This window comes from Myotis brandtii, unplaced genomic scaffold, assembly GCF_000412655.1.
Source record: "Myotis brandtii unplaced genomic scaffold, ASM41265v1 scaffold157, whole genome shotgun sequence".
Taxonomy (NCBI): domain Eukaryota; kingdom Metazoa; phylum Chordata; class Mammalia; order Chiroptera; family Vespertilionidae; genus Myotis; species Myotis brandtii.
The window spans coordinates 2,789,438-2,808,956 of NW_005355708.1; the positions used below are offsets into that span (position 1 = coordinate 2,789,438).

General features: G+C 40.5%; 1 long non-coding RNA gene across 1 annotated transcript; it reads left to right on the top strand.

Annotated features, from left to right (window-relative positions):
* The first annotated feature begins 89 nt into the window (after window positions 1–89).
* Window positions 90–10,124, top strand: LOC102245676. Its single transcript, XR_313320.2, has 2 exons — window positions 90–261; window positions 9,997–10,124. It is a non-coding gene; the product is annotated as an uncharacterized LOC102245676 (long non-coding RNA).
* Window positions 10,125–19,519: the final 9,395 nt, after the last annotated feature.

Genomic DNA, 19,519 nt, shown 5'->3' on the forward strand with positions numbered 1-19,519 from the left:
AGACACCAAGAACCTGGGTTAACCATTGACATTGGTTGTTCCTACAGTTCCACCCTGGGATCTACATAGGTAGCCCTTGGCATCTTATAAAGCGGGCAGTGGCTGGTCAGCTGAGACTGTGGTTACCTCACCACCTCTGTACCTCTGCACAAGGTACAGCGTGAAGGTCATTCGAGCATGCATACCCTGACTAAGTTTTCACTCGGTCAGGGTTACAAAGGAGGAAGACTTCCTGGGCCAGAAACATGTTCAACAATGCCAGTAAGTGACTCAAATATTTACAAACAGGGTTGCTGGGAACTAACCTATGGAAATCCTCCTGCCGGCTTTCAGATGTGGGGCATTGCAAAGAAACCCTTTTCAACCAGAACTCTTTGTCTGCATCTTAGCAGGTGAGGGTTGAGAGTGCGTGCCAATGAAAACTGAGACAAGACAATCAGAAAGAGCTAAGCATCCATTCCTACCTTTATTCAACATGCCTTTAATGATTATTTACCAAGTGCTGCACAGTTCCAAAGACGCCCTGATAAATAGGAGACAGAGATTACGACTGGAGGGTCCGCCCTCCCCTAACCCCAGAACCAGAGCTTAAGACAGAGGACAAGTGAAACAGGCTGTGGGCCAGAACCAGGATGTACAGGCTGTGTGCAGGCAGTCACTCCACCCCAGCAGCGGGTTCTCGGAGTGAAATGAACTGTGGAGGTGGTCGTGTAGGCAAGCTGGTTGACCAGAAGTCAGGAGATGGAAGGGTAAGGGAAGAGCTGGCTTTAAAGTGGAAGCATCAAGAGAAAGGCCCAGAAAATGTGAAACAACATTCCCAAGCTATTCACACCCTGGGCAAGCTATATCCAGGAAAGCTCAAAGGCAGTATTGTGCTGGCAAGGGATTAGTATTTTTCTTTACTCCAAAGAGCACCGGTAACCAGGGAATCTAGGAGCCCCATCCAGTTTGGCTGACCCTCCAAACCCAAGGGGCCCTTTCTAGGTCCTGAGCATAGTTGTTGTTTGGGGGTGGGGGGGCTGTTTGCTTTGGGTTTTCATTTTTTTAGAAGCATGAACACTTGCCAGGCCAGAGTGGCTCAGTTGGTTGAGCACTGTCCTGTTCACCGAAAGGTTATTGATTTGGTTCCCAGTCAGGGCACTTATGGCAGGCAACTGATGCATGTTTCTCTCTCATATCAATGTTTCTCTATCTATCTATCTATCTATCTATCTATCTATCTATCTATTTATCTATCATCTATCGTTCCTCTCTCTAAGCATGTCTTCGGGTAAGGATTTAAAAAATAAAATAAAGTAATAAAACAAAAGCATGAATACTTGAGAAAGCGAAATTAGATTTCAATGCTGGTGCTGTCACTAGCTTTGAGACTGTGGGAGCTGCTTAATTTGTGTGCACCTCAGTTTTCTCATCCATAAAATGGGGCTAATAATGATAGCAATGATGTCAAAAACACCCACCTAAGCCAGATACTTAAGAGCTGCAAACCTGTTAGCTCCCATTCAGGCTTTGACATTCTGTTCTGGAGCATGCAATATGCAACCTGTTAAACAGTAACAGCTAGAAGAGTTTGAACCCTCCAAGGGACCAATCTTTTCAATCACCTATAAAGGTCAGGGAAGTAGTGAACCCGGAGGCTAACTTTTCTGCAAAGAAATTTGAACAGTAGAGAAATGTCTACATTTCCGTACTAATCGAGGCAACTTTCATTACGGCTTATCCATAATGAGCCCTACTTGACTGTTTAGCATTATGGATTCCTCTGCTCAATTACTGGCTTGCTGCCAAGCTGAGCTCCCTTCATCAGTGCTCCATCTCAAAGGACTTTTAAAAGGGCACGGGGGTACACAGAAAGCTGCCTCTGCTCTGCAAGGACAGGTTCAGGGAAGGGGGGTTTGTTTGGGTGAGTTCTTGGACTGATCTGAGAAGATGAGGCATCTTAACTGTAACGCGTGAGAAAGACCACAGAGAAGGCAGGACAGCAAGCAAGATGGGGAAACTGGATGTCTTCCCAACTCCAACGGAGTCATATCATCAGGGCTTGGCTTCATTCCTTTGAAGTAAATTCCTAGAACATCAGACACACCCATACTCATGTAAGTAGAAACACAGTGACCTTCAGAGTCTCCACAGAGACCACGTGGCCCTCTAAGCCCGAGATATCTAGCATTTGACCATTTACAGAAAACTGTTTGCCGATCCCTGAGCCGGCTAACCCATACAGCTCACTGTTCTCCAAAGACAATGCCCCTCCTTCTGACTAATGATTGGCACATGGTGAACTTCAAGTTGACTGAATTTCTACAATTTAAAAACTTATCTTTCTATGTGCAATCCAGCAATCATGGCCCTTGGACTTTACCAAGAGTTAAAAATTTATGTTCGCGCAAATACTTGCACATAGATGTTTATAGCAGCTTTATTCATAATTGCCAAGATAAAAGACTTCCTTCAGTGGGTGAATAAACCATGGTATATCCAGATGATGAAATATTATTCAGTGTTAAAAAAGGAAAGAGTTATCAAGCCACGAAAAGACATGGAGAAATACATACAGGGTGGGGCCAAAATAGGTTCACAGTTGTTCATATGGAAAATAATACCATAATTAATCAATAATAATACAAGAATAAACTCTGTGTTTCTTGTACTCACGACGGTAAACCTACTTTGGCCCTACCCTATATTGCTATAGAACATTATGGAAAGGGTAAAACTATGGTGACAATAAGAAAATCAGGGGTTGGTAAAGGGCAAATAGAGAGAGCAATGAACAGGCAGAGCACAGAGGATTTTTAGAGCAGTGAAAATACTCTGTATGGCGTTATAATGATGCACATGTTATTACAGAGCTGTCCAAACCCAAGAGTGATGACTAAGGTACACTGTGGACTTTGGGTGACAATCGTGTATCAAGGCAGGGTCACCCTTGATAAAAAAATGTATCATCCTGGTGAGCAATGTTGGCAATGAAGGAGGTTTTGCATGCATGGGAGCAGGGGATCCATGGGAAATCTCATTACCATCCCTCAATTTTACTGTCAATTTTTACTGCTTTAAAAAAAATAAACTCTTAAAAAAAATCCCATCTTTCCTCCAAAGTTCCTTTCACTAACTCCTTCTTTGCCTTCTCCAAACATCAATTTATAGTTACTTTTTAAATAATTTTTAAAAAAATGCAAACTTGTTAGGGCCTTCAAAGGAGGAACACCCGAGGCCAAAAGTGGTAGAGAATTATAAATTTATTAGGTTATCTGGAACCCCAGATGGGCTGAGCCCCCAAATGACACCAGCACCCAAGGACCAGAGATGGGGAGTCAGAGATTTTAAAGGACTCTAGGTGGGCCTCATCTGGGTGAAGAATTCTCTGGGCAGGTCTGGATCCTGGGAAGGTCTGATAATGGTCTTAGCAAGTGGAACGTGGTCTAAGCAAAAGGGAATGTTGGTTGTGAAGTGGTCTAAAGGTTAGTTCCCACCGGAGGGGACATCGATTCAATTATTTGATCGGAACTAACAAAACTTTCAAAGGCACTCTCCCTTTCAATCCATATAGTATGGTTCTTTGTTGCACGTGTCATTTCCTTCACCAGAATTTAAATACTAGTGGGAAAGAACTGACTGAAGTGTATCCATCTTTAAATCCAGTAAAGCATCTAGCAGAAAGCTGTACTACAGCAGAAGCTAAGAAATGAATGCTTTTCCTCATGCAGCAATTATACTCTATTTGGAGACCCAAACACTTCTATTTTTCACACTTCTTGACTTTTCTCTCCAGTTGCTATCTTAATAAGCTTCCTATGTTCCTCGTCCATCTCCCACTTTTCCTGAAGCCCAAGCCCCACTTGCTTCCCAGAGATTCCACCCAACATTAGAATGACTACATTTTGCCTGGGCCTTTTTCTCTCTGTTTCCCCCCAGCACTCAAAATGTTCCTTCATCATATCTCATTTCCACTTGAGCAACTGTGTTTTACTGTGTTCCAAGCCTTTCAGAACATACATGGTAGAAAATATGAAAAAGTACAAGAAAGGCAATAAAAACGAATTGTGCCTCGATTTCCTTTGGCACAGTTATTTCCAATCTTTTCCTCTATTTGTGTTAAGATAAAATTGAGATGCAATTCTATTTATCACTGAATCGCATTTTTTAATCTTTGTCAAGGAGCTCTCACCTGAATGCCAAAGAATGTACCTACTAGCTCTGGAATTCCCAACCTCCAGGAGATGCAAGTTCATAGATCTTCCGAAGCATGAGGTTGGCTTCTGCATCCTCCCTAATCCCATCCTCATTTACTGATGGGAATCACACCATGTTGTGGGCGTGAACTGAAATCGTGCCTTGAGAGAGCTTTATGAATTGTAGAGCGTGCCAGAGATGTGCCAGAACATTTAAAGGTGTGCCCAAACATTCAGTAAATCCTATTCCTCTGTAAGAAATGCTTCAAAGGGAAAAGTCATCACCCTCCTCAAGGAAGTATCTGTTCTCGGGGATGGGAGGAGCATCAAAGGTGGCTGGGTTCTGAAAGATGCCCTCAGACTGGCTTATTTCACTTAGCACAATACCCTCCAGGTCCATCCACTGTCCTAAATGGTAAGATTTCCTTCTTTCCTATGGTTGAGTAAGAGAAAGACAAATACCATATGATTTCACTTACTAGTACACAGGAAATCTAAAGAACAATATAAATGAACAACAAAACAAAGACAGACTTACAGATACAGAGAATAGACTGATGGTTTCCAGAGGGGAAGTAGGAAGGGGGCTGGGTGAAAAAGGTGAAGAGATTGAGAAGCACAGATTGGTAGTTTCAAAATAGTCACGGGGATGTAAAGTATAGCATAGAGAATATAGTATAGTCAATAATAGTGTAATAGCTATGAATGGTGCCAAGTGGGTACTGCAAATATCAGGAGCAACACTTTGTAAAGTATATGAGTGTGGAACCTGTGCTGTCCACCTGAAACTAATACAAAATAATATTGAATGTAAGCTGTAATTGAAATACTTTAAAAAAATTTAAGGAAGCCCTCATTTGAAAGACTATTTTTATTAATTATGTCTTTACCTGAATAGCTTAAGCCCCAAACCCCTAACTTATATATTTCATTGCCATATTGATGACTTCGTTAGGAAATGTTTGAGGGAGACAAATTTAGCTGCACACTTTCCTCAATTCTTCTTCAATTTTCATATGGAGACATAATCCTTCCTTCTCCTGACTCTTTCAAACTGCAGGAGTGAATGGTGAAAAGGGAGGCCCCTGTTGCCCCTGCCCTTCCCAGACATTTTCCCCCCAATGCTTTCCTTTCCCCCAAATAAGAATTAAAAGTGATATTTCTTTTGACAGCTGGTAACTAATCCCACCTTAGCAGGAAGGAGAGAAGGAAGCCAGCAAAGAAATTTTCCATTCCTATGTCTCTTCTAATTTTTTTCCACATCAGGTACTTTTCAAAAGCTAGACATTTCCAGGGAGTCTGTCTGTCTCTGTTTTGTCTAGCGGAGTCACGTGCTCCTTCAGGTCTCCTGTGCCGCCACGGAGAAACCTGACTGAGCTGATGTTTGTATCTGGAGGAGGCGGAACTTGAGAACTTTCGAATCTCCTAAGGAAATAAAACTGCAACGTGATGCCTTGGCTGATGCAAATGGGATTTTTCCTTGGTAAAGATCAAGTTCACACAGCTAGTCGCTCAAACCACAAATCAAAAAGCCCTGTATCCTAATACCTACAACTCTGAGTCTTAAAATAAGTCTCTGCTCAAGGGTCTTTTGCCTGCCACATTTCCTTCCTTCCTCCCTTCCTTCCTCCCTCCCTTCCTTCCTCCTCCTTCCTTCCTTCCTTCCTTCCTTCCTTCCTTCCTTCCTCCCCACATCCTTACCTTCCTCCCTTCATTTCTTCTTTCCTTTTCTGTTTAAATACTAAAGGGCTGTCTGTACTTGACAATGTCCCAAGCCCACCAGAATGTATACGATAAGAAGCAGATGAAAAAGTAAAAAAAAAAAAATCAACTTGAATTTGTTTCCTTAAGCAGCAATCCAGTTCAGCATTTTCATAAGATAATGCGAAATACTGTAATTTTTCCAAAGATTCTTCATTGCTTAACGAGAAGAATATTCTTCAAAGGCATCAACTAAGTATAAGCAGGAATTTGTAGGGGCAATATCACTAGAGAAAAAGTCAGAATACTGGATTTTACTGTTGGACTGACAATCAGAGGGATGACCCTTATCAAGACACTTTATTTCTTTGAACCTTAATTTTTAAGCATGCAAAATAAAAGAGTTGCGTGGTTCTATTATCTCTTCTTGGTATATAATTTTATTGTTCCATCTATCCACATTATAATGAAATGAAGCTACATATATAAGAACAGGGATTATGTATATTTTTTGTCCTTTTTTGCTTATTCGATATCTAACACAGTACCTGGCCCATAATATGTGCTCAATAAGAATATGTTTAATGAATGAATGCATGAATCAACAGATTATGTTTTTATATCAAGGCAAAAGGACCAAAGACTTCAATTTTTGTTTAAATCAAAGTAGCCATTTGAAGTTTTAGCATAAGTTGGGTTGGATTCATGTGGAAACAGTCTATTTGACACCAAAAAATGATAGTCACATTTATATCACCTTGTAGTCTTAAAAGTTATTTGCTATTGCTCTCATGTAACTGTTCCCAGAAATTATTAGTCTTCAAAATGGAAGATTCTATGAATTTCTTACTCCCATTGTCATCTCTACAGGTTGCTATTGCTGTAGAGTATAAAATCCAGGTCCAGTTAAGGCTGAAAGGGAAGTAGTTACAGTGAGGTGTCACAGGCTCAGGAATCTTGCATTTTGTTGTGGATTTGTACAATGCTATTTGAAGATAAAATGCATCTTGAATTTTTTTCCTGCAACAAATTGACTTTATAATGTCCAGTTGTATCCTATATACCACAAGTCACCTTGGAAAGCAATACTTTTCACATATCAACTATTGGTTTTGATTTATGCAAAAGGGAAAAGAATGGAGCCAATTTAGCAGAACTGTGTAGACAAACCTTTGCATACAGTTATTCTAGAAAGCTTGTTTTGCATTAATGATTTCCCTTTCCCTGATCTATGTATTCCACAAATAGATTGCTAAACACTAATATGTACTTGCTTTCCTTCTCCCTTCTTATACAAATTGCTCTCTCTGTGGAGTGGGGGGTTAGTAGGAGACAGAGATGTCAGTGTGTATGTGTGTGCTATAATTGAAAAGCTAAGAAACTGATGAAATAACACTCCTGTTGGTTGTGGGGATGGAATGTTCTGGAGGGGGTGAAATGGTTGGTCTCTCTGAACAGTGGGAAATAGAACTGTTCACACTACATTTCCGATTACTGCGCTCCTCTCCATCATTTCGCCTGCCCCCGGAGCAGAAAGGCACACATTGTTGGAGCGGGGCAGAATATGCCAGACTGACCTCCTTTCCTTTGAAACAATTTTCACAAAACAGAACCCAGTGGAAGAAAACACAGGAATCCCCGAATGCATATTGAAAAGGGATTCGTTTCTCACTCGTCAGATAACAATGGTTAATGACTTGGGTAACCCGACTTTGCTTTCCTGTGGTCTTAATAAAAAGGCTGGTTCATTCCATTAGGAAATCAGTGAGATGAATCGTAATGAAAAACCGCGATTCTCTGCCAGGATTTAGCAAAGGCCATGAATAGCCCAGCTTAAAAGTTGAATTTCTTGTTTTCCTTCCTGTGTGGTTCTCTTTGAAAAGGCAACAGAATGGTCCATTTGGCCTTTGGAAAATGCATCTCAAAGGAGGAGCCACTGCCAACTGGTGAGGTCCATCCTAGGTAAACGAAGCCGCGGGGCATTAGGCATGCAATGGCCAGAGGGCAAATCTGAAAATGAAGACTGAGTCACTTGTGTGGATTTTCTTGCTAATGAGGGAGGGTATGGAACAGACCCAGCTTGCAGGAAACAGCTCCTCCAGGGCTCAGAGGCTGGGCATATTAAAGTGCTCAGTGCTGCATATTCTCCTCTGCAGTGGAACAGTTCTGCTATAACGTGACATAGGCATTCTTAGAAATCACAATGCTATGCATGACCCCCCTCCCTCCCCCGCCCCCCAAAAATAGGACTTACAGGGAAAATAGGACTAGCAGCATAACACTCAAAATTTTTATCAGAAAGCCCTAGCTGGGTGGCTCGGTTGGTTGGAGCATCGTCCTGTGCACCAAAAGGTTGCGGGTTCGATACCCAGTCAGGGCACTTTCAGGAGACAATGGATCCATGGTTCTCTCTCTCTCCATCTTTCTCTCCCCCTTCCTCTCTCTCTAAAATCAATAAAAAATACCCCTGAGTGAGGATTTAAAATTTTTTCACGAGAAATATTTTTTTTTACAAAGATAGGAATCTGATAAAAAGGTTGGTATAGTGTTACACACGATCGATGTTAAGGAATGCATACATGTTAAGGAATGCACTTGGCCTTGGGAAAGGCCCAAGGTTCAGTTGTGGACGTGGGAATCAGAAAGGTTTGCAGCTTGTGAGCACTGGGAAGTGGCAGAGAGTTTGTCTGAAATCCGATGGGAGGCTGGAGCCCCACGGGTAGGTGAGCGAGCTGTGCATGTGTGTTTTGTGGATTCCCATGTAGCTCAGCTGAGTTAGGTGCCATTTTTCTCATTCACCTCATGTTTCTTGAGGAGAAAATCACATGCTTGCTCAAATTATATGCTGCGCTCAAGCAATCACAGGTCATGTTCAAATTGCTCCTCAGTATATCAAGTGCACAGGAAAATGAATTTGCATTTTCAAGCAAGAGTTATAGCAGAACTGATGGAATATTCTCAGGTTAAACTAGTTTAATACCTAAGAGTCAAATGAAGAGTTCAACTTTTTCTGAACCCTGTGGCGATTTCCAGATAGCTGTTCAGTGTTGTGTTGACATATTAAATCATTCTACGTCTATATTTTTCATCTTTCCCCAATAATACCACTTAACTTCTCACACCATAAATATGGAAGTCAAAGAAGTTGGTCAAGAGCTTCTTTTGTTCTCACACGAGGGAGTGCCTTCACTGACCAGATTATGTTGTCTTTCTAGCTCACCTTCCATTTTTTTTTACCTAGCTCTGGTTTCTATTTTTTTAAACTTATTTTTCAATTTCAGTTGACATACCGTAGTATATTAGTTTCAGTGTATAGTATATACAGCGTACAGTGTAGTGATTAGACATTTATATACCTTATGAAGTGATCAGCCCAATAAGTCTAGTCTAGCTCTGGTTTTTAAATTCTGTTTGTTCCAGATGTTAATCACAGTATTTTATAACACATCTACCTATCATTAATACATTCTTTAATTTTATCCAGCAATTTCTTACCCTTGAAATGTTTTCTTGTTTCATTTAAAGCTGGATCTTGTTATCATTTTGTGGAGCTTTCCTTCAGTCCACTTCTATCAAATATGCAAAGCAAATGATTGTCAGTCTATCTCATTTGCTTTTTCCATAATATGCAGAGTTCAGAATCTTCTCCATCTAGGAATCTTACCCTTTGGAAAGGGTTTTGCAAGGATCCAATGTAAATATGAAGTAACAGGAACACCCACACTGTGCTTGGCCTTTCTCATCATGTTTTTAAGGCTAATCCAAGAAAACAGCCTATAAAACATGCACACACGGTATGTGCATTGCTGATCTTCTGGTAAACATCCCTTCTATGATTAAATTGATTCCTGAGGAATTGGCTCGGACAACTAGTACCAAAGGTCATTTTCAAAACTTCCTGTGCCCCTGAGAATGTTTTGTGTTAATAATATGCATTCGGTTTATAGACACTTAAGAAAACCTCCTTTATGTCAGACCAGAAACAAAGCCAAGATTAAAACAAGGAGAAAAATCCCACCACCTCTGTGGAATCAAATGGACGCTGGCTTCTGGAAAGAAAAGAAAGCTGGGGTTTGAAAGATTCGCTACAAGTCTCAATCTCTCCATATTTTATTTCCAGGCCTAAAACAGAAAAGCAGAAGAAACACCGCCATCTGGGGACAGAGGCCATGACAGGATCTGGACAGGATGACAGATGAGAAACAGGAGAGCCAGACCTGGGATCACAAGGAAAAACAACACAAAACAGAGGAAATGGATTCTTAATGCCAATAAAGTAGCTAAACAAGATTTCTTTGTCATTTTCTTAAAAAAAAAAAAAAGAAATTTTAGAGAACTTGTAAAACTTTTTCACATTTAAGAAAATGTGTTTTGCCCTGGCCAGGTGACTCAGTTGGTTGGAGTGCCGTCCTGTACACCAAAAGGTTCAAGTTCCAGTCAGGGCACACCAAAAGGTTGTGTTTTCAATCCCTGATTAGGGCACCGATGGCAGGCAACCAATCAATGTTTCTTTCTCACATTGAAGTTTCTCTCTCTCTCTCTCTCTCTCTCTCTCTCTCTCTCTCTCAAAATCAATAAAAACATAACCTTGGGTGAGGATTAAAAAATGTGTTTCTTAATTTTCTTAAATATAAATTAGTAAATATCAATCAATCAATTCCAAGCCCTTCCTAGGACACTTTGCTTACATCACCAATTGGGGACACCATGTGCAAACAATATTTTCTTTCTCGAGTTAAAAGGAAATCAGCATATGTTTTATGCAGTAAACATGATTTAATTGAAGATATGAAACCCACTCTTACTTATAATTCTTTGCAGACAAATATTTCCGTGTCCTTTATGGAACCAGTGTATTTCACTTTCTCAGGGTAGCACAATACAATTCCATAAACTATAGGTGGCTGGTGGCCTGCTTTTCTATTTCTTTTTTCCTAGAGATCAGAGAGGATCAGAGACTGAAGTTTGAATGTTGTCTAACTGTCCCAACTCTGCCAATATTGTTCACTTGATTTCTGAAGTTTTAAGCAGAGAAGGGAAACATTTTTAAAAAGTCAGATTCTTCTTAAAGCGGGCACTCAAATTACCAATGCCCTGCTCTTAGGGGGTCACTGTTGTCAAATTCTACACGGGAGACTTCTCTCATATGATTGCAATTACCAACATCGCAAGCTATTAGCGTGTGGCCTCATGGCCTGCCTAGAGTAGAGCCTCAAGTGATTTGTTTTTAAAGAGAGATGATTCGTTTTTAAAGAGAGAGAGAGAGAGAGAGAGAGAGAGAGAGAGAGACCTTCAGGCCCATGAACCACAGGGATTTGAGAGGCAGGAACTGAATTGTGCCATGTATTCAATTTGTCAGCACAGTCTCCAGTCCACTCACTTGGCCCAGCTCAGGTGTAACTGGAGCAGAACAGTCATCAGTCAAAAATACTACTGTCTGATCAGTTCCAAGCTTGTGACAGGAGACATGCTCTATAGATCCTTGGGGACATGAAGAGGCAAGAAATGAGACGAGTCCAGTGGTGGGAATAGCTGATTAAAACGCACAGATGTATTAGTTATTTGAGTATGAAGGAAAAACTAATAGCATATAACTTCTGAAGATTCATGTATCCAGTGGATTTGTTTGTTGGTTGGTTTAATTCGAGATGCACACTGACGTAACTGCTCATTTCCCCCCTCACATCAGGTTCAGGTCCTGATATCTGGCATAGGTAAGCTTTTCTGAGCTCTGCCTTAGGTACTACGATCTTGAAGGATATGCTTGCAGCCACTACCTGAAATCTACTGATGTTCCACCTACCATACTGGCTGGTCTCCTGGTACTTTAACACTTGTCCAGATAGAGCATGAGTTTTCTATCCTTTTTTTGTAACCCTATTTTTAATCAGGGCCTCCCTTTCCAATAGGTTAGTCCTAGAGCCAAGTGAATTCCTCTAAGCATGCCCAGTCCATCGCTGGTTTCTGTACTTCCACATGGACCTGTGACTGGGGAACAGAGGTGGGAGGCCTGGTTGGTAGTTGGTGCTCTAAATATATCAGTAAGGCAATGTATTAATGAACTGATTTGGCAAAGTCTAACTGCAGGCAGACACAGCTTGTGCTGTGACAGCACCCGTCTCCAAGGCTCACGATAGAACAGGAAACAAATTGTTTCCATTTACCTCAAATTAGCCAGGGGCGGACCAAAGGGCTTCCACTAACAGCCACGCTTCTGTGAAGAAGAAAGTGCACAGTAAGAGCCAGGCTTCTCACCCCAGGTGCTTGTGATAATGGTATGTCTGCGGTTATGATTCATTCCGCTTGATGCATGAACCCAGCTTCCCCATCACCTAAAAGTTATCCCAGATAAACAACTTAAAATACTATATCTGAACATAGTTTTCTTTGTAAAACATAAAAAATATAACTCTTGAAGAAATAACAGATACATTCTGAATCATTTCATTCCATCCCTTCAATGAATCTACACTCCTGTGTTTTAGGTGTATCGATAGGAGGTGGTAGGAACTAACATGGTATGGTAAATAGTAGGACCTACTAAGTAAGTACTTACTAAATTAAATTGTATAATGTTGAAGAGAAGACACAATTTGCTTGTGTATTTTGAAAACACTGGTCTTGAAATTGAAAGATCGAGCTTGTGGTCTCAACTTTGCCACTTACTAATCTGTGACCTTGAGATGTCATTTAACTTCCTTTTGTCTGAATTTCTCATCTGTGAAATTAAGATGACTGAAGTCAATACCTAAGATTCTTCCCAGCCAAAAGTCCCACAATTCCTGGTAAGCCTTTTTCACATTCCTGTAATTCATTAGTAATGTATTGTTCTATGAGATTTAAGCTCCTTCTTCCCTTTCTCATTAACATACAACCCAATTATCATATGCCCTTTAATTTAATGGATTTGAATAAAACAAGCCAATTTTTTCACCTTAAGGTGAGTGTGTAATATGTCATTCTGGTATTCAGTGATATTGCTGACCTGTGATATGCCAGTTAGTCCTTTCTCTGAAAATAGAGCTACAAATCTGTATGCTATAATTCAGGTATAGAGTTTTTCTCTACACAAAGATTGAGTTAGAAATGTCTGTGTTTGAGTACAAATGGTTTGGGTACTTTTGTTGTTTTTTTGTTTGTTTTGTTTTTAAATATATTTTATTGATTTTTTACAGAGAGGAAGGGAGAGGGATAGAGAGTCAGAAACATTGATCAGCTGCCTCCTGCACACTCCCCACTGGGGATGTGCCCGCAACCAAGGCACATGCCCTTGACGGGAATCGAACCTGGGACCCTTGAGTCCGCAGGCTGACGCTCTATCCACTGAGCCAAACCAGCTAGGGCTGTACAGAAGGTTTCAAGGAGAGTACATAAACCTATACATGGAGCCTGTCCTTAGTTTCCCCCAAGTTGGAATGGGATGGTGGTAGTTTTCGGAACAACAGGAAAAAAGTGTGTTCTGCTAAAAATGAAGCTGAATTCTGCCACAGACACACATCCATTCCAGCACCTGGGCTCTGGTCATTTTTGTTGTGACCTTTCACTATTGGTTAAGGTGGTAGGTGGACATAGGGAAGTTGTTCCAAAACAACCAGATGGAAAATCATAAAAATGCAGGGAAGCCTGGGAATTGCTGGAAAAAGCCGCATGTGCAGCGCCAGGTGACTGCCCAAAATAGACTGAACTTCCCCAAACCATGAAAGTGTCATCTATGTGCTACCGGGGTTTTCAAACACCTATCATAGTAATCGTCGCCCATACAACTTCCAAAAAGCAGCTCCTGCTCCATGTGCAGGAGGAATTACTCTCTCTCCACTTTCAGCCAGCCCCAGGGGGCGTCAGAGATGGACAGAACAGAGTCACTAAGCTGGAGAGTCACAGAAGGTGCCACCTGCTTCTCTTTTATTGGGAAGGCAGGGTACCCACTCTCTAGGGAGCAGAGTTCTCTTCAGAGATCACTGTAACCAGTATACTGACTCTATGCTAACGCTACTAATTCTAACAGCGAGATTTCACCATTAAGCCTAGTAAACCCAGGGCAGCAACAAGGCATCCTAACATGGCTCTTCTGGTCTTACCTTCCTTAGTCAGACAACCGTTCATATATAATGAGCCTTCTCACATTGCATTTGAATTGCCTGCGTTCTGGGTATTTTGTGAGGGAAGGCTTATATTATGACAAAGGACTAGAAACTAGGTTTTTTTCTGACTAGGTTTGTTCTGTATATCCTAATTCCCCCCAAATAGATACAAATACACTACTGCCATATAGTTAAAAGAGAATCAGTGCTGGGGGAGGAAGGGGGAGGAGGTTCCCAAGGAAACAAGCCCCTGGTTTTATGAATAGCTGCTCTCTCCCATCTAGCATTTGCCAGAGGCCAGGCAGTGTGCTAAGCCCTTTAAGTGTGTTATCTTATTTAATCCTCTAACCTCGTAAGTCAACACAAAATTATCACTCCCATTTTGCAAATAAAAACCTGGACCTTGAAGACGTTGACTGCAATGTCACGTAGCTAGCGAGGGTCCCAGGTTCTCCTTATCACTGGCCGTCCTCCCATTCCTGTGCTTTTGCATAAGGTACCTGGGGAAGACTCCAAGTGAACCTGTCAGTTTCTATCTAAATGAGAAATCTCCTCGGAACTAAACGGATTTCTCCTGGGTATTCTACAAGGAGAATGCGCACTGGCAGAGCCCAGCTGTGGACTGGGTGTAATTGTCCTGGATGTTGCAATTATCTACAAGTAGGAAGTAGCATGTGTCCCAACTTTTTTTCAGGTCTCGTCTCACCAGGAGTGGGCCCATATGTGGTGTTAGTCACTTTTCTTCCTTGAAATCTCACCATTTCATTAACAATAATTATTTTTCCTCTGAATGTTAGAGCAGGGCTTGCATGGTCATGGGAGTGATTTTCAAGGTCGTCATGAGAAACACTGAGTTCGCCTGAACCAGGCGCACTGACTGGAGGTCAGATGGCCCTTCAGCATTTCGTGAAGGTGCTCTGAGCCCTGGAAATTGGAACTGATCTGGCAGTTCCTGGATGTTCTGAACACCCAAACCACAGCTGGACTGCGGAAAGAGAACGTCACAAACTGGTTCTGTGAGATTTTACCTTCATGGGATCTTAATTTGATATTAACACATTGCGGACCAGTAGTTTTATTGCTAGTTTTACCCAGTGGCCAGATAAGTTTCTATTGAACGAGTTCAAACAACATTTTACATAAATGTTAAAGGCACGCTTTAAAATTAAATGCCCATTGCATTTTGAAGTTATTTATTACATGTTCTTACAAGCTAATATCTTTTTAAAGTATGGTACCTTGTAAAACACTGTGTAATATGAAGCGAGAATTCTCGTGATCTGTCCTCAATGTATTAAGAACAAAATGACATCGAAAACTTGACAAGAATAGAAAGTTGGAGAGAACATGATCATCCTCACTCAACATCGACAGAAGGTGTCACCAGCTGCATCAATTCCTTAACTACATTTTAACGTTTACCATCCTTTTTGGTGACTCCCCCAAGACTTACTTCCATTAAAATAATAGCCATTCCACATTCTAAATCTCACTAGAAAATTTCCTTTACCGTTATTTTCCAAGCTATGCTATGCCATTTTATATTATTTTAATCATGGCTAAAATGACCAAATTGTGTGTCTGGAAACCCGATCTGCATGGTCACAGGTATCTTTCCTGATCATTAAACAAAAACACGAGGGAATACTACTCAGCCATCAAAAAGAAGGAAATCTTACCCTTTGTGACAGTGTGGATGGACCTGGAGAGCATTATGCTAAGTGAAATGAGCCAGTCAGAGAAAGACAAGTACCATACGATTTCACTCATATGTGGAATCTAATGAATCAAATAAACTAACAAACAAAATAGAAACAGACTCATAGATGCAGAGAACAGATGGACAGTTCTTAGAGGGGAGAGGTGATAGGGGGTTGGGTGAAAAAGGTTAAAAAATTAAGGAAAAAAAACCTCTCATAGACATAGACAACAGTATAGTGATTACCAGAGGGAAAGGGGAATGGGGGGAGGTAGAAGAGGGTAAAGGGGAGATAAGTACTGATGGAAGGAGATTTGACTTCAGGGGGTGAACATACAATACAATATAGAGATGTTGGATTCGAGATTTGTATGCCTGGAACCTATATGATTTTATCAACCAATGTCACCCCAATAAATTCAATAAAAATTAAAAAACATTCAAGACTTAACAACCTCAATATCCTAACAGTAAAAATTTTAAAAAGTAACTCATTATCACCTTGAGGAACACACTTAACATTTACATTACAAATCAAAGTAATTATTTGAGTTAAGTAAGATGTGATATTATTTTTATCATTAGCTTTTAGTTATAATGTTTTGAAATCTATATATCAAGGTTTTTAAAATACAAAGGACTCTCAATATATTAACCCACTAAAGCACACAAAAGTCACTTAGAAATTCTTTTTTTAAAAATTCTGCCTATACAATCTAATATTTATTATTCAGGATTTTCACAGTGACATGTCAGAAAACCGAAGAATTCTATCCCAAGCTACTATCATGTAGGTATAATCTGGTTTCACTCCAGGTACTTTTCATATTTACTCTTTACTTCTTTTTTTAAATATATATTTTATTGATTTCAGAGAGGAAGGGAGAGGGAGTGACAGATAGAAACATCAATGATGAGAATCATTAATCAGCTGTCTCCTGCACTCCCCCTACTGGGGATTGAGCTTGCAACCTGGGCATGTGCCTTGACTGGGAATCAAACCATGACCTCCTGCTTCATAGGTCAACACTCAACCACTGAGCCACACAGGCTGCGTAGTCCCTATTTTTTACATTTCCAAGTGTTATCTGCTCCATCTGACTCCTGACTCCATCAGAGTAGATAGAATATATCTATAGCATGACAATGAATTAGCTGGTCTAACTGAGAGCTTAGATTCTAGAATGGCTAGAAATACTGTACTGCTGACTTACTAGAGGTTCATCTATCCCCAATAACCCTTCCCTCCTCCCCAGACAAAATGCATCTTTCCATAGCACATGGTTCAAGGCTATTACCACACTTGTGGCTATAAATTATTACTTTCATGCACAGCTCTCTTCCCCGCCCGACTGTGAATTTCTCAGGGCCCTGTCTCCATCATTTTGGCATCCAGCACCCACTTTCCTCTGTCTCTCTAACACTTCCTGGAAACTGAGAGGTAGTGGGCATTCCCATTGGCTTAAGTAAATATGAAAATGAATGAATAAATGCCCTTTCCTTGTCCCGAAGGGAAAAAAAGGGGTGTGTTACTTTGCAGCTATCCTTTATCAGGAAGTGGGTGGGCACCTTGAGATATGAATTGCTTCCTCAGGCTGACTTTTTTACTCTTTCTTCTATATGTGAAGGAAAGGCTGCAGGCTTCCTCTTTGCTAAAAGCAAGACTACTTGCTTGGTTGCGCATGGCTGCATTGTTGAGAGAGAACCCGCATTAGCCTCTTTAAAAGGACCTTTATTCTTCATCAACCCTACACAAAATGAAGTTTCTTTGCAGACATGTGAAGATGATCTTGGGACTCAGACAGAAAAACAGAATGACATCTAAATTAATGGTTGCTCATAGGGATTAGGTACCTGCCAAGAATTATTATTTTTTTAATCCTCACCAGAGAATATGCTTTTATTGATTTTAGAGAGAGGAAAGGAGAGAGAGTGAGAGAGACAGAAAAAAAGAGAGAGAGAAACATCAATGTGAGAGAGAAACTGGTCAGTTGCCTCCCATACATGCCCCAACCAGGGACTGGACCTACAACCTAGGTATGTGCCCTGACCTGGAATCAAACCGGCAACTTTTCAGTGCTCAGGACGACACTCAACCAACTGCACCACACCAGCCAGGGCAGCTGGAAACCCTTATCCATCCTCTTTTTGTGCCTGGTTTAATCATCAGCTCTTCTGAAAAGACTACTAATCACATGCCAACTATTAGTTCCTAAGTAGTTTTTATCTAACACCCCCATATCTGAATTCAAGTAACAGCAATTATTTTTAGAAACAGACAACAGGACTATAAAACACGACAGAGAGAATAATATGAGAATATCTAAGGGAAAAAATGGGAAACTAGAGTATTGCAGTGAGATACATTATTGGGTGTAAACATATCGTAAAGTCACAATAATTAAGTTGGGATGAAGAATCCAGAATAAACCAGCAGATAAATTTAAGACAAGGTTCCCAGAGGCAGATCCTTGAGTGTGTAAAAGCAAAATATTTGATAAAGGTCACAGCACCAACTAACGAGGAAGGAATGTACTAGTCAATAAAAGTATTAGAATAATTGGCCAGCTATTTGGAAAATAAATCATTTTAGAGCCTGACTTCCTACTTTACACCAAAATAATATTCAGGGAAATTTTTAAAAATTAAGCTGTAGTAAGTTTAAAAAAGAGAGGTAAAAAATGTACTTGGCCCGGCTGGCATGGTTGAACATCGACCTATGAACCACAAGGTTACAGTTCGATTCCCAGTCAGGGCACATACCCGGGTTGAGGGCTCAATCCCCAGTGTGGGGTGTGCAGGAGGCAGCCAATCAATGATTCTCTCTCATCATTGATATTTCTGTCTCTCGCTCTCTCTCCCTTCCCCTCTGAAATCAATTAAAAATATATTTAAAAAATGAATTTGATCACCAGATAGACCATGAATGTTTAAGTGATGAAGGAACTGTGCCTTCACACTATCATTTCATAGGTAATGTTTATTGAACATTTACTGTGGGCAAGGAATGTATATAGTGATTTAGTCACTTTTCTCAAAGCAACAACACGATGCAGATACTCTCAATGACTCCGTTATAGAAATATGAAAGCAGGGGCGTAGGAAGCTTGAGGAAGGTCACAGGGCCAACAAATGGCAGAACCAGAGTGTGAACCTCATTGGTCTGATTCTAGAACCAGTGCTCTCAGATTTTTATCCTCTAAAATGTATATAATGTAAATAAAATTGGAGAAAAAAAGACAAGCTGGGAAAAGGAAAAAGAAAAAAAAAGGCCAACATATAAAACTTAGAAGCAGAAGAAATGCAAATGGACAATAACCTTGAAAAAAAGTCGAACTATAATCCATTACACATACGCAAAACATTGACACTCAGACACTTTTTAGAAAATACACAATCCGTGCAGCTGTGCTTTCCTTTACAAATAACCATACTTAAAACTAGTAAGATCTTGGGGAGGCAGCAATTAGGCATCACCACACTGCTTTCAAGAAATGACACACCAATTTACACTCCCCACAAGCAGCAAAAGAATAGGGAGCTTTAAAAGTACTGATAGCTTTTGACCTAGAAAATCTACTGGTAGGAATCCATTCTGAGGGCAATTTTGGAAATGCAGACAAAGTTTTAATCAGAGACATTTGTTTAAGTTGTTTTATTAGCATAAGAAAAGCTATGGAATAATCTAAAGGCCCAACAATAAGAAAATGGTTAAGTAAATTAAGGCAAATCTATGAGATACTATAATGTAATATTCTATAGTTCAGGGGTCAGCGAACTATAGCTATGGGCTGAGTGCAGCCTGCTGTTCAAATTTTTCTGGTTTTGTCAATAACGTTTTATTGGAACACAGCCACATTCTT